The sequence below is a fragment of the Eulemur rufifrons genome, chromosome 1 (assembly GCF_041146395.1).
Source record: "Eulemur rufifrons isolate Redbay chromosome 1, OSU_ERuf_1, whole genome shotgun sequence".
Classification (NCBI taxonomy): domain Eukaryota; kingdom Metazoa; phylum Chordata; class Mammalia; order Primates; family Lemuridae; genus Eulemur; species Eulemur rufifrons.
In genome coordinates this window covers 54,313,929-54,332,989 of record NC_090983.1, presented here as the reverse complement: position 1 = coordinate 54,332,989, position 19,061 = coordinate 54,313,929, and positions in this window count along the sequence as shown.

Sequence of the window (19,061 nt, the reverse complement as noted above, 5' to 3'; positions counted from 1 at the left end):
CAGAGTCTTCTCTGAGCCCCATGTCTGGGCACCAATCTTGCCAATGGAAAAGAAGCCAAACTCTGTAAAATAATCTAAAGAGGTTTATTCTGAGCCCAATTTGAGGACCATGGCCCAGAGCTTTGCTCAAGAAGCCTTGAGCAAGTGGACTGGCTGTGGCTGGGTTACAGTTTGGTTTTATACATTTCAGGAGACAGGAGTTACACATAAAGTCATAAATCCGTACATGGAAGGCATATATTGGTTTGGCCCGAAATAGGGGGTGGAATGCTTATAGGTTATAGGTGGGTTTAAAGACTCCTTTGATTTGTAATTGGTTAAAGAAATGAAGCTTTGTTTAAAGGCTTGGAATGTTTTAAGTTAAGATAATGAGGTCTGTTAATCAGAGACAAGCCACTGGACACATACTGACTCAAGTGGTTTGTTATGTATACTGAGGACATGCAGGTTTGTCCTGCACAGCCTTAGGCCTGTTAATGAGTTACAAAGGGCTGGGTGGTGGCTCACGCCTGTAATCCTCGTACTCTGTGAGGCCAAGACAGGAGGACTGCTTGAGCTCAGGAGTTCAAGACCAGCCTGAGCAAGAGTGAGACCCCATCTCTACTAAAAATAGGAAAAATTAGCTTGATGTGGTAGCATGCATCTATAGTCCCAGCTACTCTGTGAAGCTGAGGCAGGAGGATCCCTTGAGCCCAGGAGTTTGAGGTTGCAGTGAGCTATGATGATGCCACTGCACTCTACTCACTGCACTCTACTTGGGGCGACAGAGTGAGACTCTGTCTCAAAAAAAAAAAAGAAAAAAAAATGAGTTACAAAGGATATCTACAAGGTGGGTGGGGGGGCATGATGAGGCATGTCTGACTTCCTTTCTCCTGGCCAGTAACTCAGCTTTAGGGTATTTCTAGGGTCCCCTTGGCCAAGAGGGTGCCCAGTCAGTCAGCTGGGGGGAGGAGGGGGCTTAAGATTTTATTTTAGTGCACAGTTTGTTTTTTGAATTCTGAGTTTGATTGATTGCTGAAGCTCATTTATTCTCTGAAATGTAAGCACTTAACAGGTTTCGACAATCTAAGTCAGATACTTGCTAGATGTCAATGATTTTTTTTCTTTGAGATAGGGTGATAATTGGTAATAGTAGGGGTGATGAATGAAAAGGAATTTACACACCTAAACCTTCTGTTAGCATATCAATATTGCCAACATTTAAGAGGCATACTTATTTTGGAGAAGAGGAAGTCTTTATAAGGAATGAAATAAGGTAACTGCTATTCTTTCTGTAGTTTGGAAATCCATATAGACATTAATTTCCATTATTGTAAAGATATAGTTTTGAAATTAAAGTGTCACACTTTATTTTGGGAGAGGTCATTAATCTATTTAAGAAATCAATAAAAGATAATGTGAACTAATGTATTAGGTCATTAAATATGAAATGTCCGATTTCAAATCAAAAGTTTAGTTTATTGGCCGGGCGCGGTGGCTCACGCCTGTAATCCTAGCTCTCTGGGAGGCCGAGGTGGGCGGATCGTTTGAGCTCAGGAGTTCGAGACCAGCCTGAGCAAGAGCGAGACCCCATCTCTACTAAAAATAGAAAGAAATTATATGGACAGCTAAAAATATATAGAGAAAAAATTAGCCGGGCATGGTGGTGCATGCCTGTAGTCCCAGCTACTCGGGAGGCTGAGACAGGAGGATCACTTGAGCCCAGGAGTTTGAGGTTGCTGTGAGCTAGGCTGATGCCACGGCACTCACTCTAGCCCGGGCAACAAAGTGAGACTCTGTCTCAAAAAAAAAAAAAAAAAAAAAAAAAAAAAAAAAAAAAGTTTAGTTTATTATATCTCAAACAAGAAGCAGTACAATGAATCAAAGTATGTGCCTAAACTATTGACACAGTTTTCTCATCTTAATGGTAACTTGTTTATGCCAGCAGCAAAGAAGACTAGAGAGCAAATGGTGATGAAATCACAAAATGTGTTTTCCACAGCTTGTTGACAATTGAATATCTTTCCTTGCAAGAAGTGATCCAAAGCCTGGAAGAAGTGGTAGTTAGTTGGTGCAAGGTCTGGTGAATACAGTGGATGGCAGAGTGTTTCCAAGTTCAGCCTCTGTAGTTTGAGCAGCGTTGTTTTTTGCTTTTGCGACATGTGGTCTTGCAAGAGGATTGTCCTGTCTCTACTGATCAATCTCAGCAAGCATCTTCATCATTTAGTCCAGTTGGTTGCAGTAGACAGCCGCTGTAATTGATTGACCAGGTTTCATGAAGTTGTAGTGGATAATACCAGTGGTGCATTACCAAACAGACAGCATTAGATTTTTTTGATGAATATTCTGTTTTGGACTGTGTTTAGGCACTTTATCTTTATCCAACCATTGTGCTGAAGGCTTGTGATTGTCAAAAGAATCCATTTTTCATCACACGTAACAATATGTTGTAGAAATGGTTCACCTTTATGTTGTGAGAGCAAACAAAGGCAAGCTTCGAGACGATTTCTCTTCTGACGCTCATTTAATTCATGTGGAACCCATCTGTCCAGCTTCCTTACCTCACCAATTTGTTTCAAATGGTCCAATATTGTTGGAATAGTAACATCAATCCTTGTTGCTAATTCATGCATAGTTGAGATGGATTCGCTTCCTCTACAGCTTTCAGCTCATCATTATCCACCTTGGCCTCGGGCCACCCACATGGTTTATTTTCAAAATTAAAATCACCAGAAAAGAACTTTTCAAACCATCAATGTACTGTGCATTCATTAGTCACATCCTTCCCAAACATTCTGCTGATGATATTTTGAGCTGTCTGGGCTACATTGTTTCCACAATGGAACTCATATTCAAAATTAACATGAACTTTGGACTTATCCATGGTTTCACAAAAATTGCCCTAAAAAAATATTTGAGAGATAATCACAAGCCAAAACATGCATTTAAAAGAATGAGGATGTACCTTCACAATAGGAAAAAAAAGAAAAACAAGTTTCAAAGTGAAATGTCAGAGATACCAACTCTCAAACTTAGTACTTATGAAAATTGGACATTTCATACTTAATAACCTAATACAAAGAGATCATTGATAATGTCTTATGGAAGGCATAATAAAATATAAATGTCCAATCACTTTCTTTCTCAGCTCAGAACACTTTTTTTTTTTTTTGAGACAGAGTCTCACTCTGTTGCCCGGGCTAGAGTGAGTGCCGTGGCGTCAGTCTAGCTCACAGCAACCTCAAACTCCTGGGCTTAAGCGATCCTACTGCCTCAGCCTCCCGAGTAGCTGGGACTACAGGCATGCACCACCATGCCTGGCTAATTTTTTGTATATATATATTTTAGTTGTCCACATAATTTCTTTCTATTTTTAGTAGGCTGGTCTCGAACTCCTGACCTCTAGCAATTCACCTGCCTCGGCCTCCCAGAGTGCTAGGATTACAGGTGTGAGCCACCTCGCCCGGCCCAGAACACTTTTGAAGGATTTACAAGATCAACAATTTTTTTTTTGAGACAGAGTCTCACTCTGTTGCCCAGGCTAGAGTGCCGTGGTGTCAGCCTAGCTCACAGCAACCTCAAACTCCTGGGCTTAAGCGATCCTACTGCCTCAGCCTCCCGAATAGCTGGGACTACAGGCATGCACCACCATGCCCGGCTCATTTTTTCTATATATTTTTAGTTGTCCAGCTAATTTATTTATTTATTTATTTAGTAGAGACGGGGTCTCGCTCTTGCTCAGGCTGGTCTCAAACTCCTGAGCTCAAATGATCCTCCCAGAGTGCTAGGATTATAGGTGTGAGCCAGCGTGCCCAGCTACAAGATCAACTTCTACAGAAAGAAAAAAACACAAACATAAACCCATTCCTGCAAAATTCTAAAAGAGATTTCAAAGAGAGAGGTGAGAGAGTGAGAATCTGAAAATGCTTCAACATTGCCATAGGCATCCAGTCCCAGGCCCAGCCACATGATTATGCGAATCATTTCAAATGTAGAGGATTGAATAAGGCTAAGAACCTTGTCTGAAAGAATAATATCTAAACCTGCACCCAGAGTCACCTGTGGATTATCATAAGCTCTGATCTTCTTGCCCCATTCACTCTTACGGTTCTGATGGTTTCAGTTCAACATGTAGACATTTTCTGCAATAGAAGTTTCACAAAGCATAATGTTCCTTTGGGAAATACTTCAGTGGAACACAGAATAGTCTGTTGTGCAAAAGCAATAGCAGCTGGTGGAGTTTATAGAAACAAGCAGAGCCCAATATGATGAATTATAAACATGCTTATGTTTAAAGCAAGCACGTCATAAAAGAAGCAACAGAATACAGAGCATGCTTCTAATTTAGCTCAAAAAATATGCACAGTATCAAGGAAGCCATAAATAGTGATTAGAAGACCGAGAAATTTCAGGTACCAGAATATATTTTGCTCTCCCTGCCTCTGGACATCAGGTGTAGAGGGCTACGGCACGTTATCATCACTCTTCTTTGCAGTAGCTCTAGTTTTCTGGCATATGTATTTGAATACATTTCTTACTGATATAGCCTCCCTTTCTCTTTCTTTTCCAAAATTGCTTTACTTAGACTTTTTCCATATAAACTTGCCATGCTGTTTACACTTAGTGTTCAAAATGCCCAGGAGCACAGAATTCTCTACAAAAAAATTAATTAATTAATTAAAGAAGTGAAATACAAATAGTTAAGTTAGTTTTGTGTAGAATTTCCAATGTTCTGGCAAGAACAAATTATGTATGCCTATAGAAGCTATAAAATATAAATTATGTAATTTTGATGATTCCACATGTAGGGAACAAGGCTCTTGCACCCCTAAGGTTTACTGAAAAATCACTGACATGAGGAAGATTGATTAATAGGAGGAAAAGATACAAATTTATTTAACATGTATACATGATGAGGATTCAATTCCTCCATGAGGTACAGAGATTTTTTTTTAAAGAACAAGGGTTTGGAAGCAGTAAAACAGATTTAGGGGGAAGAAGGGAAGAGATTTTGTTAAGTACAAAGGTGGTATTGTTATGTAAATAAAACCTTATATATAACAGCCCTCAGCAAAAATAGACGGTAAATGTTTCTTTTCAAACTTTTAAAAGTGTGAGTCTCACAATTACCCTTTTCTAGCTCATTTAAGGAAAGACCTGGTTGTATTAAATGAAATTCTCTGCAGATATAAATTTCCTCCCACAAGAGACAGCTTTGCGGCGTTATGTCTATCTGTGAGACTCATGGCAGCCATCTTAAAATATGTCAAAGTAATATATTTTGGGATAAAATAGTGCTAATTTCCTTCACACATATAAGATAAATGTTCTAATACTTGCATTTAAAACTGGCATCACAGCATATAAAGATGAAGGTAAAAATCATGCTGATATTTTAATTTTGGAGGGGAGGAGGGGCAGGGTCTATCTCTGTCACCCAGGATAGAGTGCAGTGGTGCAATCATAGCTCACTGCAACTTCAAACTCTTGGGCTCAAGCGATCGTCCTGCTTCAGGCTTCTGAGTGCCCCGCCACATCTGGCTAATTTTTCTATTTTTTGTGGAGATGGAGTCTCGCTATGTTGCCCGGGCTGGTCTCAAACTCCTGGGCTTAAGCAATCCTCCCACCTTGGCCTCCCAAAGTGCTGGGATTTACAGGTGTGGGCCACTGTGCTGGGCCCAATAATTTAAATTTTTAACTTAGAATATCATCAAATAACAAATAAAATAGCATCATGACTAGGTGAGAGAGAAACTGCAGAATAAAGAGAAAAACATTATATTTTGGTACTTTCAATGGACTTTTTTACTGCTTTTGGAAAAATAGCCCCACATTTCCATTTTGCATCAGCCTTAAAAATTATGTAGCCAGGCTGGTTGAGGTGGCTCATGCCTATAATCCCAGCATTTTTGGAGGTTAAGGTGGGAGGATTGTTTGAAACCAAGACTTCGAGACTAACCTCAGCAATATAGCCAGAGCCCCATCCCTACAAAAAATTAAAAAATAGCTGTGTGTGGTGGCTTACACCCGTAATCCCAGCTACTTTGGGGGCTGAGGCAGGAGGATCACTTGATCCCAGAAGTTCGAGGCTGCAGCGAGCTATGATGATTCCACTACACCTCAGCCCAGGTGATGGAGCAAGACCCCATCTCATAAATAAATAAATAAATTTTAAAAAATTATGTAGCCAGTCATGCACGGGGCTACACAGTTACATGGACCCAGGAGCCTTGTGTATCCTGAATGACCCACGTGCCTGCTCTCTAAAGGCCTGGCCGACCGAATCCCTGTTCTTCCTGTGACACTTAAGCACTTGATTTGTCTGGGTTCGCATGTTTCCTAGCCGTGTGTCTGAGATCCCTGTTTCCTTATTACTACAAGAAAACTTACAGTAGACTTCCCTAATCTGAGATAGTCTCTATTCTTTGTAATTAAAAGCACCTAACATAAAAAGCACAAAACATGCTATGATTTTTTTTTTTTTTTTTTGAGACAGAGTCTCACTCTGTTGCCCGGGCTAGAGTGAGTGCCGTGGCGTCAGTGTAGCTCACAGCAACCTCAAACTCCTGGGCTTAAGTGATCCTACTGCCTCAGCCTCCCGAGTAGCTGGGACTACAGGCATGTGCCACCATGCCCGGCTAATTTTTTGTATATATATATTTTAGTTGTCCATATAATTTCTTTCTATTTTTAGTAGAGACGGGGGTCTCACTCTTGTTCAGGCTGGTCTTGAACTCCTGACCTTGAGCGATCCACCCTCCTCAGCCTCCCAGAGTGCTAGGATTACAGGCGTGAGCCACCGCGCCCGGCCCATGCTATGATTTTTATTTAGTAAATTATGTATAAGCATTTTCATTCCCAAAATAAGTGACATTAATTTAAACACGCTATATGCTATGTTTTGAATATGGTTGTCCCCACCAAAACTCATTTTGAGGCTTAGTCCCCTAGGTAAGATGTTGGGAGGTGTGGTATCTTTAGGAGGCATTTGATTCATGAAGGATCCACCCTTATGAAGGTGTAACAGAGAGAATGGCCTGAAAAAAAAAATGGCAAAAATGTTTTCTGTGTCTTTAAAACCTCACTCTTTTTGGGAACTAAAACCCTGCATCTCTGCCTCAGGCCGGTGGTTGGGAGGGGCAAATTCTTTTGTTCTTTGTGCTACAGGAGGTGGCTCAGGGGAACTGTCTGTGGGGGCAGAGGTCCAGGAGGTCGGGGTGGGCCTACCAGGTGGGCAGAGGTCATGAGATTGTTTTCCCCAGAGATGCAACAGATCAAAATCATCAACTGTAGTTAAACAGCAATTGCCTGAAGCTGAATGGCTTCTCTTTAAAAACTCTGTATTTCTGCTTGTTATTGGGAAATTGGTACTTCGAAACGGGAGTCTGCCATATTCCCCATTTGTCGGCAAATTAATAAATCTCTCTTTCCTTTTCCCCAATCACTTGTCCTTGTTCTTCTGATGCAGCCTCAAAGACAAGTTTGAGCTTTCAGTAGCAAAGGGATTAATGCTGTCTTGCTCTTGCAGGACTGGATTAGTTACCCTCAGAACTGGTTGTTAGGAAGTAAGGCTTCCTCTTGTGTTTGGTCTCTTTTTGGCAGGCGTCTGCTCACTGGGCTTGCACACACTCCTGCCATGTTATGACGCAGCATGAGGCCCTCACCAGATTTGCTGTCCATTCTACAGCTTCCCAGCCCCCAGAACTATGAGCTCAATAAACTTCCTTTCTTTATAAATCATCCAGTCTCAGGTATTCTGTTATAGCAATAGAGGATGGATTAAGACACTATATTAGTAAAAAGAATACATTTTTATTTAAAATAAAATGATTTAACTTGAAAACTCTGCATAAAAATTTTGTAAGTGAAATATTTCTGGACTGAAACCTTCTGAAAAGCAGTGAAATGAATGAGAAATCTAGTGCTTTCATCAGACTTTTGCCCTGAGGGGCTCGACCTTGATGTGGGTTTTAGGGAAGACACATCAGGAGTTGGCACCATTGTTGATTAGTGTGGCTTTGGTCTACGTACTCAGGGCATAGCTATCAACACTGGCTGAGTCAGTGACTGCCATTGGTCTCAGGAACAGATCATTAAGTGGAAGGAGAAACAAATGTGATTTGATCAAGGAGGTGGGACTGGATTATGGAAGCCAGTGGGCAAACCAGAAAGCTGGAGAAATTTTCCGGATGTAAAATCTGATAGAGCCAATAAGCGACTGCCAGAAATTTTGTTTTATCTTTAAACATAATCCTGTTTGTTTCTTTTTCTCCTTGAAGAGGGATAGAAAGGTACTTACTGGAGAATTTATACATTTTGGTAAAGTTATGGGCTGTATCTACCTAGTATGTAACCAGCCCCCCATTAAATAAATTTTAATGGCCCCTATATAATCCTCTCCCTTAACTAATCACTTGAACTTTTGAGTTGTTGCTCAGAAATGATGGGTTTTCTGCAAGACAAAGGAGTTGAGATTCTGAAGGCCCCAAGGCAGACTTCCTGCGGTCAGCACTCAAATTTCCTTTAGGAATTTAACAGCTGACAGTTCTATCTGTGCTCCCTTGGTTTGTTTGGGGTTTTTTTCACATAAGTCCCACGGGTATGGGCTTGTATGGCCTTCTGCTCACAGCCAGGTAAGGCACTCGTCTTTTATACAGAGAAGTAAACGGTTTTTATTAGAGGAGATAATTTGCTAAAAATAGAAACAAGAAGGGTTTAGATAGCATCACAAGTAACAAATCCAGAAGAAAGTTAGGAGTGTTTGAGTTGTTTAGGCTAATTGTGAAAGTGAGTATTTTTGGAGATCGGATTCCCAGGAAGCATCTCCAATCTGCACCACTGCTGGGGAAGAACACAGGACTGAATGGAGCATCTATGGTCTTGTTTGTCTGATGGTAGCAAAAAGATAAGAAGCAAGACATTGCTATCATTAAGACTTTTAGGATTTACGGTTACTTTGGAAGACAGCAGGTGCTTTTTCTTTTTTGGTGTGCAAATCGCTTACATTGTTGAGTTTAATCCCCCACAGGGGCACTTGGCGTGAGGACTGGCTATCAATTACTAATGAGGTAGGTGGCAGGGGGAGCAGCTATAGCCGGAGCTGTAGTGTGAGTACAGGGTAGGAGAGGCTGGGAAACCCTAAAGCAGAGGTTCTCAGAGTGGAGTCCCCAGACTAGCAGCAGCAGCAACATCCCCTGGGAACTTGTTAAAATGCTGAGCTTCAGGCCCCAGGTGTACTGAATCAGAAACTCAGAGTGGGACCCAGCACTCTGCTGTGGTTGAACAAGCCCTCCAGGTGAGTCTGATCTGTAAGAATAAGTTGAACCTGGTGTGCTTCATTGAGCCTTCCCCACACAATGTCTGGTTCCACCCTCAGGTGGATCCGTGCTGGCGGGCTCCCTACCTCAGGGGCTCCAGGTCTGTGCCAGGGTTCTGGCTTTTTTTATTTTTATTTTTTTTATTTTTTATTTTTCTATTTTTACTTTTTTTGAGACAGTCTCGCTCTGTTGCCTGGGCTAGCGTGCCGTGGCATCAGCCTAGCTCACAGCAACCTCAAACTCCTGGGCTCAAGCAATCCCCCTACTTCAGCCTCCCTGGTAGCCAGGAGTACAGGCATGCGCCACCATGCCCGGCTAATTTTTTCTCTATATATTTTTATTTGTCCAGCTAATTTCTTTCTGTTTTTTTAGTAGAGACAGGGTCTCGCTCTTGCTCAGGCTGGTCTCAAACTCCTGAGCTCAAAACGATCCGCCTGCCTCGGCCTCCCAGAGTGCTAGGATTATAGGTGTGAGCCACCACGCCCAGCCGGCTCTGGCTTTATTTTTCTTTTTTACTGCTGAGATTTAGGAAATTTAAGTGTCAAACGTTTAATCTTAGGAGATCATCTGCTCTCACACTCAGTGAACTAAAATAATGAAGATTTGGCATATTCAAAAGAGGAGTTTGGAAGGAGGTAACACAAAGTCACCCAGATTATATATAGGGAAGCGTCATGAAGTCTTCCTTTCAATTAAAATGCAGTTCTTTTTGGAATGTCATGTGTTTGTTATAAGCCATTAGCCTAAGGACATGGCATTAAGTTTCTCATTGACCTTGTTGAAATCACAGACTGAAACGTTGACTTTTAGCCATTGGAACAAAGCTGTCTCCTCATAATGATGACAGTTTTATAAATATTAGATTCCTACTTCATCTTCTTTTTTCTATTTATCAAATACTTGACTCATTCAAAATGAATCCCCAGAGGTTCAAAGCCATATTTCAGGAAGAGCACACTCCCGGCTCAGTACAGGCCCTAGATCTGAGTGAGAGGGGACTTGGCCTTGAACCCTGTGCTTTGCAGGGCTGTGCCTGGGTTCCTTTCCAGCCTGAGGTCATTTCTCTAGCCCCTAGAATTTCCTGCCCAAACACCCTGAGTTCACATCCAGGCCCTAAGCAGGCATCCTCCTTCGGTCTGTCTTTCTGGGGACAGGCCACAGCTCCCTAGATTCAAGGGGTGGCTGAGGGGAGCTGTTGGCTGGGCAGGAGGACCTAGCTTGGATATACAGGTTGGCTGTCCACATTCATGTGTGCAAGGACAGTGACAGGGTGGGAAAAAAATGGGACAAGCCTTTGGTCAGGGTCCAGTTCTCCCTGACCCACTATGAGAAACTCTGAGGAGTTTAATACTTCTACATTCAAACCTGGCCCCCTACGGCATTATGAAGAACAGGATATATTTTGTTTAATAGTTTACTGGCTTGATTTATAATGCTAAATATTTAGACAAATGATATGTGAGCTCCATTAGCATTCTTGCCCCAGGACCCACAAATGTTAGGGGTGGGCTAGCCACCCACAGTGACTCCTGTCATCTGCCCCTGTTATAGGAAACTTGAACCTTCAGTTCCCATCCTTGAGTTCTATGACTGCCATCTACGAAGAATGGTTAACATCAAATGGTGTGACAGGTTTATAGCAAACCTGGGGGAGCAGCCCTGCGGAGTGAAGAGGCACCAGCTACTCTGTCTACAGTGCTCACCTGCTGTAGGTAAGACAAGGGGAAGTGACTACGGATAGGAGAGGAAGAGAGACTTTTAAAATGTTTGAGGAATCTAACAAAGAGTTGGGCCAACAGGTCTTAAAATCAGCCTGCACCTTGGTCTGCAGTGTTCCGAGACCGAATAGGATAACACGTAGTTAAGAGTTCAGGCTCTAGAAACTTGTCTGGGGCTTAAATCCTGGACATGGTAGTTATTAGCTGTGTGACTCGGGCCAATTTTTTTTTTTAGCCTCCCCTGTGCCTTAGTTTCCTGCATGTAAAATGGAAATAATAATAGTGCCTATTTTATAGGGTGGTTGTGAGAAAAAATGAAACGGAACAGGTAGAGTGTAGATGCCTGGCACATTACAAATATCCAATAAATGATAGCCGTTATTATTATCAGTCCTTATGAAAAAGGTTTGCCTATATGGATAATAAGCAAAGTTTCAAGTGAGAAGCAAACTCTTCAGTGAATGGATTCAGCTCTGAGCTGCAGGATAAATACAACTTGATCCCAAGAAGCAAAAACCTTTGGGTCTTGCAGCCACGGGAGCAATGGCTTCATGTTCCAATGTCAAGGATGCTTTTGGTTCATCTGGGAAGATTCAGATGAGAATCTCAGAAACTCTTCATCTTATTCCATCCTTATTGTGCATTACAGAGTATATGTTCAGTCAGTGTCATGGAATACTAGTTTTAGCCTCACAGAGCCCAGGTTTACATCCTAATTTTACCATTTGTTGTATGACCCTACTTTTCCTTATGCCCTTGGTTTTCTCATCTGTAAAATGGCGATAACATGATAGCAATAATACTAACGCTTGTGTATGGGCTTGCTGTATGGAGTCCTTGCAGTGGTCTGGAGAGCCGGCTCATACCGTGGGCAGACTCGACTCTTACGTTTTCAGGATTTTATAAGCCAGTTGTCAACCCACTAGGCAGCTTGAAATTAGCCGTGGCAGGAGTATTTACACCACAGAAATCAGCAGACACTAAAAATCAGGCCTATTCCCCCCCGAGAGCCGTTTACCAGCACAACACTGATGACACCGGATAAACATGTAAAAAGCTTAGCATTGTATATGGCACAAAATAAAAACTAAAATCGTGAAAAATTTGTAATTGTGTCCTGAGCTCTTGTTATGTGTCTGCATCTATTTTAGACACTGTATGACTCCACTGCTAGAAGAGGATGGTTGTGCATGTAGCCCTCCAGGAGAGAAGGAGACTGTGCCTAGAGGACAGGGCAAGGGTAGGGGCTGTCGTTACAGCCATGGAGACTGGAGCAGCGGTCACTGCAACCCTCTCCATCTCTATCACACTCTTTTATTTATCTTTAGTTCCCCTGGATTCAGCACACTATTTGGCCGAATATATGCTTGTTGGCTAACTGACCGAATAAATTAGTTTGCTCATGCAGTAATAAAATAATGTATGTGATTGGTCATTCAGCACATAAAGCAGTGATTTTTAAAGCATTTAACTGGTTGGTGGCTTGAGTCAGGCTATTATGGGTAAACTTGGCCAAAATACCCATTTGTCTCTTTTCTAAGCATGTACCTTTAACAATAAAACAAATAACACCTTTTAAAATACTAAATAAAACAGCATAATTGCACAGTGTGTACTGCCTCAACTGGATTATTATAATTTACCTCGGGGTTTGCTGTGGATAGATAATGATGTGCAAATTGATGAATTAAGACACAACAGAAAAGAAGGCTTCTTATATATGTCTGCTGGAGAGCAAGTCTCATTGTACAAAGAGTTTCAATTAAATGACAACTTAACTAACATACACTTTTTTGTCATTTTGGGGGGCATTGTTTCTTCTGTGAGAAGGATGCTAGAAGTCAAAAGAAAAAGGAAATGGTGCTGTGTTGAAATATCTGTATCATTCTTTGTAAACAAGAATCCACTTTTTTTCCCCTCAAATTTGATAGCTTTACAGAGGCACTGAGCAATCTGTTTGGAATAGTTCGGATGATACCTGAGCAGCAGAGAATGTTGAACTATGGGAATCTTGATGTAAACACATTCAAGGAAAAAGAAAAAAACAGTCAATTTGGAGCAGTTGCTTCAGGTAGGGTTTAGACTAGCAGGTTGAAGTGTGTTCACCTGCCTGTGATTTCTAGTAGCTACAATATAGTATACCGGCTGTGCTTCTCACACTTCAGCATGCATAGGAGGCCCCCGAAGAGCTCATTAAAATGCCGATTCTTAGGCCCCAAGCCCGGAGATTCTGCTTCCCTAACCCTGACAGAGGCCCAGGAACTTGCATTTCTAATGTGCTCGCCAGCTGCTGCTGCTGCTGCAGGTCTGTGGAAAGCATCAGAATCACCACCTAAGAAGAATTTTTGTTTGTTTTTATTTTGTTTTGTTTTACAAAATCTAGACATAGGCCCACATCACACCTGCTAAATCAGAGTCTTAGGAGGTGGCCCAGGAAATGTGATGAGCCTGACATACTGTGAGGCTGAATATATATTCTCCTGGTGAGTCACTCTTGGTAAGCCAGGGTGTTGGTCAGGACTGGTGGGACTTAAGGACTAAGGGCCATAAAGGACACTGAGAAGCACATGCTGAAAAGAGACAAACCATAATATTCAAGTAAGAAAACTGTTTAAAAAAATAATGGAGGCAGGCCGGGCGCGGTGGCTCACGCCTGTAATCCTAGCACTCTGGGAGGCCGAGGAGGGTGGATCGCTCGAGGTCAGGAGTTCGAGACCAGCCTGAGCAAGAGCGAGACCCCGTCTCTACTAAAAATAGAAAGAAATTATATGGACAACTAAAAATATATAGAGAAAAAATTAGCCGGGCATGGTGGTGCATGCCTGTAGTCCCAGCTACTCGGGAGGCTGAGGCAGTAGGATCGCTTAAGCCCAGGAGTTTGAGGTTGCTGTGAGCTAGGCTGACGCCACGGCACTCACTCTAGCCCGGGCAACAAAGTGAGACTCTGTCTCAAAAAAAAAAAAAAAAAATAATGGAGGCGTGTTGAAAGGACACAGGACACAACCAATGGCCAAAGCAGTACTAATTTGAGCAATAAAAGAAATGATAGTATTTCATTAGAACTCTCGGGGAAAAAGTTAAATATTCCCGAGTCCATACTGACATAAATAAGTGAATGAATGAATGAATAAATAAATAAGTAGCAGAAAAGAGACTACTCCTCCTTAAAGAAGAATTCTAATGAATAATGTAAAAGGAATGAGGGAAAAAGAAAGTCACCATTGGCTGAGCAAGGTGGCACGCCTGTAGTCCCAGCTAATCAGTACACTGAGACAGGAGGATCGTTTGAGCCCAGGGGTTTGACACAGCAGTGAGCTATGATGACGCCACTGCACTGCAGCCTAGGTGACAGAGTGAGATTGTCTCTAAAATAAAATAAAATTTGAAAAAGAAAGTCACCATTAAGCAAGGTCTACTGTACTAATTGTTGCAGGAAAGATCCACTGATGGATGCTAAAATTAGTGGGTGAAAATCTGATGAGAAACAGGACACTTGCGTGGTCTCAACGTATTCCTCCACAAGGTGTTTATTCATTTCTAAGGGAAATGCAGTGACTCGACAGTGGAGAAACCCAGCAGACACCACCGTTACCAGCATCAGGGGGAATATCACCAGTAATGGGACATCTCGTCATGCACTCTCCGATACGACGCACCGAGAAGGGCGTGCCACTTCTGCAGCATTTGTGCCCCAAATGCTTTACTTTGATCTAAGCATGAGACAATATCAGACAAACCTAAATGGCAGTACTGACCAGTAAGCTTCCAAAGTTTTAAGGTCATGAGAGACAAAGAAAAATTGAGAAACTGTCATACATTGGTGACGACTAAGAAGAAATGAAAACTATATGCAATATGGGATGATGAATTGGACCCTGGACCAGAAAAAGGACATTAGTGGAGACCTCATAAAATTTCAATAAGGCCGGTGCGATGGCTCATGCCTAAAATCCTAGCACTTTCGGAGGTGAAGGTGGGAGGATCATTTGAAGCCAGGAGTTCATAGAGAGATCTCATCTTTACAAAAAATTAAAAAAAAAAAAAAAATAGCCAGATGTGGTAGTGCACACCTGTAGTACCTGCTACTTAGGAGGTACTCAGGAGGCTGAGGCAGGAGGATCCCTTGAGCCCAGGTGTTTGAGATTGCAGTGAGCTATGACGATGCCACTGCAGTCTAGCCTGGGCAATTTAAATAAGGTCTACAGTTTAGTTAATAATATTATAGCAATGTTAATTTCCTGGTTTTGATAATTGTCCTTATGGTTACATAAGATGTTAACTTTAAGGGAAAGTCAGTGAAAGGTATGTTAGTAACTCTCTGTACTATTTTTTGCAACTTTTCTGTATATTAAAAATTATTTCAAAATAAAAAAAATTTGAATTTCAGTGTACTCTGAATTATGAAAACCCCAGTTGCCTAAGCAACTCTACTGCCTCCTAACCTACCTATGGATAAGTTGTAAGTACAGTTTCACTTGGGAGGTTACCTAACAAAGGCAGAGCAGGCAATACAATTAGCAGTCCCGTGATCTGCCAGAGATTGGGGTTTTGTCAACTATACTCAGTGCTGCCTTGTCATCCCCTTCCCCCAAGCTGCTACTCCATGGATGGACTAAAGCAAGCATGGGAGTCCGCAAAGACTCCAAGGCTAGAATTTCCTGGATTTGAATTATAAGGAGAACTACTGTAGCTCCCAACCCACCCTTTGACACACCTTCCCCACCCAGCCCGCAGCCCTGCCTGCCATGGTAGCAGGAGGCAGCAGGCTTCCATAGCCTGGCAAAACCCTTCTCACGTTTTGTGGTCTGGATGAGGCCCATGGGGTATCTGCTTTAAGGTGATGATCTGTCCCCAATACCAGCTTTAAACATCTATTTCATTAAAGAGCATTTGATTGAAATCAAACTCCTTAGGCAGCAGTGTTCACACTTGCCAATGTGGATCAAGTGGCAGTGTTTAGTCAGCCATCCAGTCATTCTGGGTCTGACTCACCTCCAATGGTTCCTCTTGGGTACCTTTGGCTAATCCCACTGATAGGAAGAGCTCCTTTCCTTCCCTTTGTTATTGCACATTTGTGCTGTCACGCTTAAGTTTGTTTAACCTTCTCTTCATATAAGAAGGTGAACAGTGCTAACCTGCGTTTTCCAAGGTATTGGATCATTCCTAGTCATTCTGGAAGCAGCATGGTGGGGAAAGTCACAGCGGCTGCAGAGAGAGATTCAACTGGGTTTGGTTTCTGGCTCTGACCTTACACAAGGTTATGCTTTTGAGCCTCCATGTCCTTGACTATAAAAATGAGGCAAATAATATATATATGTATATATATACACTTCTTTTTTTAATTCTCTAAAATTTTACTTTATTATTTCATTTTTTAAGACTAGTCAAGTGTGGTAGTGAGAAGGAGGGAAAGAGTAGAACAAGGAGTTTGATCTGTAATCGACTGTAAACAATCAACTGAGATAACTCACTACCTTTGGACCAGCCTTTAAACTTCTGGAATCATTATAAGGGTGGCATGAAACCCTTATTAAGGGTTGCAGAAATAGAAAGTAAATCTCTCATTTATTAGATATAATAAAAATTATCTAAGCTTCCTTTCTGCCCAGCCTTAGTGAAGAAGGAAATGTACAAGTAAGAGGCATCTTACACAGAGTGGAAGCTGTCTCTAGACCCACTCATACTTTATTTGTACAAATGATCTGCCGGGAATGGCCTTTCTTTGAGCTGAGAAAGAAAGAAACTAAACCAAGAGCCAAGTCTCATTAAGACTAAACTTAATTATGCCCTGTTTTAGGCACCAAATGATAAACTTCCTCTTGTTGTTAACTTGTTTTACTAAGACTATCTTTAAATTTCTGTTGAGTAAACTTTAACCTTTAGCTTGAGAGAATTGCTGGAAGTCATTAATCACATTTTTGGCAAGAAATCGTGGAGCTCATAAGATTTATGTCTGAATGATTCTTCCCTTAGTTGTAAATTATATCACCAATGTTGTGGGCGTAGTGGGTTTTCATTTGCACATTTTCTTTTGCACCCTTTGTATATATTGAAAAGCTCCAAATGAAGAAAAAACCATTGAATCTCTTTTCCTCCCAGCAGCTCTAAAAACCAATAAAGAAGGGATTTTGGCATGTTTTTGACTCAAATCCAGCATGAGGCTTGGTTTTTTGGATACACATTTTAAACATAGTAGATATTTAATAAATATTAGTTACCTTTTCCTGGGGCTTTATAGTTTGTCCTCCTTACACATCACCTTGTTTGTATCTGAAGCTTTATTGTATACATAAAATTCACTCCAGACTGCTTCCATTTTTCTCTCTTTAAGGCTTGACATTGTCCTCAAGTGCAATTAGCTTTATTTTAGAACAATAGTTTCAGAATTTCTAGGTATTTTTTAAACTAAAACAATTTCCTGAACCTCCACATGATAGCGAAAATACCTAATAATAAGCTACTATGAATTCAATATTGTTTTTAGCTGTGCTAGCAGAAAAAAATCCAAACTCTGTAAAATAATTTAAGGTTTATTCTGAGCCAGATATGTGTTACCACGGCGTAGGGAGTCCATAAACCAAAGCAGCCTTAAGTAAAGCAGTCCCAAGGCAGCTGAGTTACAGTTTGGTTTTATACATTTTAGGGAGACAGAAATTGCAGATAAAATCATAAATCAATTCACAGAAGGTACACATTGGTTTGGCCCCAAAACATGGGACATCTTGAAGTGGGGGCATACAGGTTACAGGTGGGTTCAAAGATTCTTTGATTTGTAATTGGTTAAAGAAATCAAGTTTTGTCTAAAGGCTTGGAAGGTTTTAAGTTGAAAGAAGGAAGTCTGCTAATCAGCGAGCAAGGACAATACACTCAAGTGATCTGTTAAGCAAATTGATGGCCCGCAGGTGTGACTTACCCTTTGCCTTGCATGACCTTAGGTCCTGTTAATAACATTAATGCTGGGCACCTGCTGTGCCTAAACTCCAGGAGGGACAGAGCATAATGAGGTGTGTCTGACCTCCCTTCTGTTCATGGCTGATGTTACTGGAAGGCCAAATCAGTGAGAACAAACACTCTTTCCTTTTCCTCAAACCACTTGTTCTCATTCTTTGTTCTCACTGATTCTGCCTCAGAGACAAGTACCAAACTTTTGGTAACAGAATTTGGCATTCCGGGTGGGCCCATCGGCACCCCAGTGGAACGGCACCCCTCAGTCAACTGCTGCCATGGCTGGAAGAGGCAGGGAGAAGTCCTGGGTCAAACCAGCAGTCTTCACCTGTAGGAGTATCATCTTTTCGGGATGCAGGATGTGCGTCGGGAGTCAGGGAGCACTGCTGGAGCCTGTTTAGCTCCAGGGAACTCCGTCTCTCCCTCCCCAAACTAGACACAACTCCTCACGTCCTGAACCTTATTGAGGAAAAGGAAACAGATTTGGGAAGAGTTGTAAGGCCTTGCGTTGGGAATTCCTTTCTGCCCTTTTGGTAATGCCCCCAGGGTGCACACCACAACCCTTGATCCCACCCATTTGGGGAAGGTTATGAAACTTTCAGCCCTGTGGCAGGGCTTTTGTGGCACCATAGGTGTGGAAGTTACAGTTAAGCGGGACTAGGGAACCTGGGGGTTCAACCCCTTTTGGGTTAGATTAGAAGAACTCGTTCTCATTTGTGTGGTTCCCATTTGTTTGGTAGACCTTGGCATTGAGATTGTTTTGCATTAGGAATTCCCTGTACTATCTACTTGTCAACTTGTGTTTGTAGTTGTTTGTGAGTTTTGTTTCAACATGGGAATCTCCATTTCTATTTCATTTGGAAGTCCCTTGGGGAGAATCTTGGCTGAATGGCCAAGTTATAGGTATAAGCCTATGTCTAAAAAGAGAATGGTGTTTTATTGTAATATTGCTTGGCCAATGTACATGTTGGAGTGTGATGAGAAGTGGCCATTGAATGAAACCTCAGGTTATTATTTGTCAAAGTCAGGTAAATGGGACAAGATCCCATATGTACAATCTTCCATGTAATTGCATAATAAAGAGGCTGAAAGGCCTGGGACA